This window comes from Bos taurus, chromosome 2 (genome assembly GCF_002263795.3).
Source record: "Bos taurus isolate L1 Dominette 01449 registration number 42190680 breed Hereford chromosome 2, ARS-UCD2.0, whole genome shotgun sequence".
NCBI lineage: Eukaryota > Metazoa > Chordata > Mammalia > Artiodactyla > Bovidae > Bos > Bos taurus.
The window spans coordinates 22,493,420-22,501,850 of NC_037329.1; the positions used below are offsets into that span (position 1 = coordinate 22,493,420).

The 8,431-nt window shown below is 38.0% G+C and overlaps 1 non-coding gene across 1 annotated transcript; it reads right to left on the reverse strand.

Moving 5' to 3' along the window:
• Positions 1 to 557: 557 nt before the first annotated feature.
• LOC112443637 (small nucleolar RNA SNORA72) lies at positions 558 to 689 on the reverse strand. The gene has a single exon (XR_003032039.1). It is a non-coding gene; the product is annotated as a small nucleolar RNA SNORA72 (small nucleolar RNA).
• Between the last annotated feature and the right edge of the window lie 7,742 nt (positions 690 to 8,431).

The following is an 8,431-nucleotide window of genomic DNA, read 5'->3' on the forward strand; positions in this document are numbered from 1 at the left end:
CATCTTTTTCATTGTAGCCATCCTAGTGAGTATGAAGTGATATCTCATTGTCTTGATATACATTCCCTTTGGAGAAATGTCTATTGAAGTCCTTTGCTCATTTTTAATTGGGCTGTCTTTTTATTATTAAGTTGTAAGAATTCTTTATATATTCTGGATACTAGACCACTATCAGATAAATGATTTGTAAATATTTTCTTTTGTGGGCTTTTTTCTTTCTTGATAGTGTCCTTTGAAGCACTCCAATTTTTCATTTTAGTAAAGCCTAATTTATCTATTTTTTTCATTTGGCTGTTTGTTCTTTATGTGACACATTTAAGAAACCAATTCCTAACCCAAGTTCATGAAGACTAACTCCTATGTTTTCTTCTAAGTGTTTTATAGTTTAAGCTCTTGCATTTAGGGCTTTGATCCATCGTAAACTAGGTTTTGAATATCATGTGAGATAGGGACCCAACTCATTATTTTGCATGTGGATGTCTATTCCATTTTCTAGGCATTTTGGGTTCTATTTTATTTATTTTTTTAAAAAAATTCTTTTTAATTTATCAGACTTGGTTTATCACCAGCATTTATAAAACCAGAGCTAGGCAAAGAACTAGGTCTGGAGACACAAGCATGGTCTTAATATAGCAAATGTTTAGCCTGCCCTGATTATTACAAAATCAGAACAGCGAGAATATTCGCAGGGGTTCTATTTTAAAATATGGAAAGTATTGATAAAGGAATTGGTACAATTCTAATGAAATGTATTAACATTACACTGAGAATTTAAAATTTCTAAATTCTACGTTTATGTCCAAATTACATTGGTTTTCATCTAAAGGAGGCCACTAGATTTCTTTTGTTAACCTTTGAAATTATTTGTGCATCATAGATTTGTAAAACTCTCTGAAATATCAGTTCTGTATATGTGCTGGTAGTTTCTCATAGGGTGTTTTCAAAGATCAAGCTGCTTGAATTCATTTTGAATTCTTCAGTTGGTAATGAGTATTCTGAACATGAAGCAAAGATAGTTTTTAACCAATAGTGAGCAGTTTATTTTATTTTCTTATTTTAGCATTATTTTCTCTCCATAGTTTTACAGCAATATTGGACAGTTGATATTTTTTACCTTACCCTCTTGTTTCTTTGCATTTATTGACTTGGTTTTAGTCAGCTGTGGTTGTGAAATTTGAATTCTGTTCTCCTACCACTTATAATACTCCTTTGCCTACTTGTATGAAGTATGGAGTATGAAAGTGTTTTATTCAGAAATGGTCAATGAAATTACTTATTCCAGCAGACAAAAAAATAACTCAAATGAGTAAAGTTTGGCTTCATCCACCTCATTTTTGAAATTAGTGTAATTTCCAACATCCCCAGTCAAGTAAATATGGGTTGCTTTTGAAAACGGTATGGGAAAAAAGTAGCAGATATAGCAGTGGACCTATATTCCTCAGACATTCAGACCTAAGGCTGTTCTCCAACCTGGCTTCTGTGGAACTGCCAGTCTAACAAGCAGATGCTGTAAGCAAGAATGTGAATTATTAATGCAGTATAGTATTGTCACCAACAGACCACAAAAATCTATTTTAAAAATTCTTTTACATACATAGGACAGATTCTGCTGTGGCACTGTGTGCTCTAAAAGCTGCAGATACATTTTAGAAAACACTGATGAAGCCATTACTGTTCTGCCCATTTGTTCATAGTATATATCATTATTCAAGAAATTTAAGAACCATAATGATGGAAAATCACACGGAAAGAAAAGAAGAGGAACATGGACTCTGTCAGAAACAAGGGCTACATTTTTATTCAAGAGGTCCCTAATGATGGAAAATCACAGTGAAAAGCAGAGGCGAAACCAGGATTCCATAAAGGACCTGACACACACCAGTGGTACAAGTCGGAGAACAGTCATAGCAGACGCGTAAAAATAAAGAAAAACAAAATTAACGAGAGACAAGCTGTACTGGGGCTGACGTTCAAAACAGCAACAAATGACAGCGAATTCTGAAGATTAATTTCAAAGAATCTTCTGAAATAAGCAAGGAGACAGACAGCATCAATATTAATGAAGCTGAAATAGAACTCCAAAAGAGCCGCAGCATAAAATGGCACATGAATGTTTTGTTTTTAAATGGATTGTAGATTGGATCACAGGACCATCAGGAAAATGAAGGGACATTCACAAGAACATCATAACAGGGCCAGCTGTGTGATAAGCAATTACAACATCAGTGCTAAAATCTCCTATGTAAAAGAAAAACATCAGTAGTGAAATAAAAGAAAATGTCAACAGTCTGCAGATGAGGTAAAAGAAAGTGAAGAATAGATTTTATTGAGCCTCAATAGCCTTCACTGTGTCAATATCGAATGTCTTTGATAAAACAGACAATAGGCATTCGAAGAAAGATCAGAATTTGATTCCGTCTTGTAATGCACTCAATTTCCCTTCAGCTTGTCAGCTAAGCAGCCCTGGAATCAGCCCAAAGCTTCCACTGCTTAAACCACTTGCCCGGTTGCAAACTAAATGCTTTTGGAAGCTGTATAGCTTTGACAGGCTTCTAGAGTCTACAGATGTCTCAGGCATCTATAGATCAAATTTTAAAGGAAATAGTTTAGGTGTGTTAATAGCAGTGGAATGCTACAGTCCACATTTTTATAAATAAAGATTTGTTATTAAAAGGCAAGTTGTCAATTATTATCTCCCTGTTGGTTTCATGGGTTGCTGCCCTCCAGATGGACAGGTCCAGGGGCTGTGTCTCAATGGAGTTGTGGCAATTCCACTTGGCATTTCCATTGCTATGTGGTACCACAGAGGGAGAAAATAACACCCACTTCAAGCTTTTTCTCTCTTCCTATAGCTCTACAACATTTATGATTGCAAGTTGTTAAGCTATTTTAACCACTAGCTGAGCCAAAGCCTGTTTGCAGGGGACGGAAGAATGTGGGTTGGGGGGCAGAATTTACTTCCTATCCACAGTTAGAAAAGTAAGTCATGTCTGGCATAAAACAGCCTCTGTAGGGTTGGGTTCTTTGCCAATCTCCTCCTAAAAAATGAATGGGAAGTTGTGGACATTTCTGGAGAATTTATAGCAAGGGGCCATTTCACAGAGCTTTACTCTCTGTACTACCACAAAGAAATATTAGCCCTGTAGTAATTTAAAGATATGTCCATAGATTCTTTGGTATTCTTCCCTTAGGAGCTGGCACTTAATTCTCCTCTCTTTGATAGTAAGCTGGACTTAGTGACTAACGGAATATGATGATACGGGGCATGATGTTGGAGACTAGGTTATTAAAGGCATTGAGCTTTCCTCCTTGCTCTTTCTTGAATGGTTCACTTGGGGGGAAGCAGTGGCCGTGTCATGGGGTAATCTCAAGAGGGCACTCAGGCAATCCTGTGGAGAGGCCCATTGGTTGAGGAACTGAGCTGCCAAACGGCAGCCAACAGGAGCAAAAGGAGGTCACTTGTCGAGAACCATATGGGCCAGCCATCTTCTGGTCCCAGTCAGCCTTCAGGTGGCTGTAGCCGGGCCTGACATCTTGAGTGCAACCATGTGAGAGTCCCTGAGACGGAATCCCTCAGCTGAACCTCTTCCAAATTCCTGACCCACAGAAACTGTGAGGTAATAAATATTCATTGTTTAAGCTGCTAAGTTAGGGGGTGATTTTTTTTTTTTTGCCATGCCATACCACTTACAAGAATCTTAGAGCAGCTTCAATCCTGACCAGGGATTGAATCTAGGCCTTGGCAGTGAAAGCCTGGAATCCTATCCACTAGGTCACCAGGAAACTCCCTGGGGGTGACCTTCTATGTGCAATGATAATTAATACAAGCCCCTGCCGTTTATTTATGGTATTTATGTCCTAGGCTCTGTTTGCCAGACACAAACTTCTTATAATGTAATGAGATTCTTTAAAGAGGCCTAAGATTGCTAATTGCAATATGTGTATGAATCAGCCTGTTAGGAATGCTATTTTCTGTGGCACATTCCCTAACATGGGACCTATGAATCTGTATTTTCTAGAACACACTATTTGAGAAATATTGCTTCAAGCCTTTATCCTTTTTCTTCAGCAAATGCACATCTTTTAAATGAGACCCTCTGGGCATGTTGTTCCTTGTTTAAAAAATTATTACATTATTATTTTTAAAATACTACCCAAAGACTGTAGTGAAGTTTTTGCAAAGAGCAGGAGATAGTGTACCCTGATGAGAAGGTATTTTTGGAGACCAAGGATTTCTCAAACCAGATCCTTTGGAAGTCTGTCTTATTTGTTTGGGTAGAATACTTGCACTACCCAAGGAATTTTGGATTTGCATTTAGGGTAATTCTATAGGCAAAAGCCTATGTCTCATTTTGCTCACAAGTTTATCTAATTTTTAGGAGGTAAAGACAGAACCATCTCAGAGGACCAGAGAGTTGCCAGCATGGTAGACCTGAGGGTCCCCAAAGGCCTTTCCCCAGTAGAAATCTCCTTCAGCCTCATAGGATAGAATAGAGTCATTCTCTTATCTCAACCATCTATATATTTGGTGTATTTTTAAAAAATGTTTCCAATCATAATTGGGAGATGTCATCAATTATAAGATACACTTTGATTTATGAGATATTAAAATGAAAAAATATGCATCTTAGAATAGATGAAATAATAATTTTATGATTGACAAGAGTGGTATCAACAACTCATCACTGGTTGGGAGAGTCTAGTTAATGAAATTGTTTCTCACCTAAAGATTTGATAGAAAGCAACACTGAAATTTTAAACTATTATCGAAATTATTATGTTAATTTGTGCTTAAAATTATAGCGACAAAAACAACCGCATGTGTGCTAAATTGCTTCAGTTGTGTCCCTATGGACCGTAGCCTGCCAGGCTCCTCTGTGCATCGATTTTCCAGGCAAGAATACTGGAACCCACTAGGCTCCTCTGTCCACAGAATTCTCCAGGTAAGAATACTGGAGTAGGTTGCCATTCCCTCTTCCAGAGGATCTTTCCAACCCAGGGATTGAACCAGCATCTCTCAAGTCTCCTGCATTGACAGGCAGGTTCTTTTCCACTACTGCCACCTGGGAACCCCAACAAAAATGATTCCTAGTACTTGATTCTTATGATCTTGCAATGTAACTGGAACTTATCGGAACAGTCACAATGCTTATATACAAAAAATTTGTTTTCTTAAAAGATCAATTTTTAATTCATTTATTCATGGTCTCTGATGTCACTCGGAGAAGGAAATGGCAACCCACTCCAGTGTTCTTGCCTGGAGAATCCCAGGGATGGGGGAGCCGGGTGGGCTGCCGTCTATGGGATCGCACAGAGTCGGACAGGACTGAATCGACTTAGCAGCAGCAGCAGCAGCAGCAGCTGATGTCACTGGGTCCTCAGTGGTGCTAGCAAGGATTTGGCAACGGTTTGGGGTATCACTGCTGAAGGGAGGGTAGAAAAGGAATAGTTTTGTAGCCTAAAGATATAATTGTCATTAGTAGGAGATGATCTAGAATATGATTCTTTAATGAGGTCCTCCTACTATACCTTCCTGTACTCCTTTCTTACTGCTCCACCTCTCACTCTCAGAGGAAGGAGGCATCATCACACCACTTCCTCAATGTCTTGGCTACACCCTTTCAGCCTCCAGTCCTAGAGGAAGAGGTGACCACCTTGTCCTCATATAAAGCCAGTCCTTCCATTTGTGCCCCAGACTATTCTCTTCTGATTTCTCAAAGAATTCACTTAAACTGTGACTGCTTTTTCCTGTTCTCAGCTTTAACTAACACATCTCTACTGGCTCCTTCCCATCCATTCACATTTAAGCATCCTCAAGGGTGTCTCATTTTATAAGTCCTGTGAAATAAATACCAAGTAGTAAATTGAGTGAAATTATGAAACCCAGGCAGAGCTTAGATGAAAGATCCTAATTCCTTCAACTGCCGAAAGCATCTTCTCAGAGAGCGCCTGTGCCCAAGATGCTAACTATTCATTCCTTCAAAACAAAGGGTTAAGCACCTTCCAGGGTTGTGGTAGAAAGCTGGAAATGTTTTCATTTACAAGAAAAATAGAACTTCAATCCAAAATGTCAACTGAAATATGTATTTTTCATGGGTTTCCTAATTAGAAAGTTAGAGAGAGAAGCATGTTTTCTTTGTAGTTGGGAAAGAGTAGCCATAAATAAGGACTGAAATGCTTAGCTATTTGGATGAAGCCTTTCCACCAAGACTACTTACTCTACCCCTAGTCAATAAGAAACAGAGAAAGATGGTGAAGGTAATGGACTTCCTTCCAACGGTCCTGTGCAAGCACTGCTGCACTTAGTGCCCCCGACTCTGCAGCAGGCCACCACCGACCCACGCCTCTGCTGGAGACTCCTGGACACTCACAGATATGAGTTTGTGACAAAATATCCCCAGAGGAGACGCAGAGCTGGAGGAAGAAGAGGAGGAAATGGCAGCTTCTCAGGGACGGCTGATGTTCCAGGATGTGACCATAGATTTCACTCTAGAGGAGTGGGAATGCCTGGACCTCGATCAGCAGGAATTGTACAGGAACGTGATGTTAGAGAACTATGGGAACCTGGCCTCCTTGGGTCTTGTGGTCTCTAAGCCGGACCTGGTCACCTTTTTGGAGCAAATGAAGAATCCCTGGGATATAAGGAGAACGGACACAACAGCCACATACCCATGTAGGTGTGAATGGCTGGAGCTGATGACTCAGGTGAGAGGTCCAAGGAGCAGTGAGGAAGTCATCCTTTGTCATGTGCCTTGGGAAGATGTGCTTCAGTGGAAATGATTTTGGAGAACTCTGGGTTAATTTCTGTTGCTGTCATAGACGACATTGCCTGGCTTATTCTGCCTCTCAATCATTCATGAATTCAGCTCCATGATTACTTTTCTCATTCACAGTGAGAATTCAAATTCTCTTCTTGGCTTGTGACAACTTGCATGAGTTGGCTGCTCTTTCATTTCTTGGGGTTCCTAGGAGAACTGTGCCCATTGATGAGTAAATATAGGACATTTTTTTTTAAGTTTGTTTCTACCTCTAGACAGAAGTGTGTGAGTGGAGTTGCAAACAACTGCCAAAACTCTAGGAATAATGGGGACAGAATTTTTTTTCTGATTTATAATTTCTAAAACACCGGAAGCTACAAATATGACCTTATAAATTTCAAACTCAAGTCATTTCAGTGTATAAAGCAAAACATCTGTAAAATGAGAGAATACAAATCTCAGGGTTACTTCAATGTTTCACTTTTCTTTATGTGAACTCATTTTAAATATCTGAAGTGTATTTGCTGCAATTCCTCAATGGTAAAATACTTTATTCAATTAACTCAAAGATTTTTAAAATAAATTGGCATAATAGCTTAGAACATTTTCCACCATATTTCTAATGGTTGCTTCAAACTATTAACATTTTAGATCATATAAAGAAGTCCTTTTCAGTCCTTTAAATCCTTGTTGGAGTGTAGCTGTTTTACAATGCTGTACTCTTACACAGCAAAGAAAATAAAGTATATGTATAAATAAAAAAAAAAATAAGAAACAGAACTGAAAGTATGGTTAGTTTTACAGATTCTTTACATTAAAACTTTTCTATACTCAAAACAGACAGCCATATTCTAGTATATGCAAGTATTCTATAGTTAAAGATGAATTATTGCAATCTAAAGGTCCAATTTCTTAAGAACATTTACAACAGCACTGGAAGTATGAAACATTTTTTTTGACTAAAGATGCATAAGACTTGTACACTAAAAACTACATAACATTGCTGAGACAAATAAAAGAAGGCCTAAATAAAAGAAGAGCTATATTTTGCTCATGGGTTTGAAGACTCAGTATTGTTAAGACATCTGTTCTCTCCAAATTGACCTATACATTCAATGCATTCCCAATAAAAAAACTCAGCAGGCTGTTTTATAGAAACTGTCAAACTGATTCTAAAATTCATATGGAAATGCAAAGGATCTAGCGTAACCAAAAGAACTGAAAAAGAAGAACAAAGTTGGAGGACTAACTATATGGTTTTAAGACTTTGTAAAGTTGCAGTAACCAAGACAGTGAGGTATACTGGCACAAAGACAGAAAAACAGATCAATGAAATAGAAGAGACAGTCCAGAAATAGGACCACATGTATATGAACAGCTGTTTTTTTGACAAAGGTATATACGCAGTTAGGTGGAAAATGGATAATCTTTCCAATAAATGGTGCTAGAATGTTTGGATATCTACATGCATAACAAAGAATGGATGTATACATATATCAAAACTTGTCAAGTTGTGCATTTAAGTATTTATAATTCATTGTATGTAATTTATACTTCAATATAGCTGTTTTTAAAAAATTAAGATTTATTTTTGAAGAACCAACATATAATTTTTCAGATGGTGTTGTCAGATGTCTCCCAAATCATAATTGGAATGCCATCTGGGTTAGGAT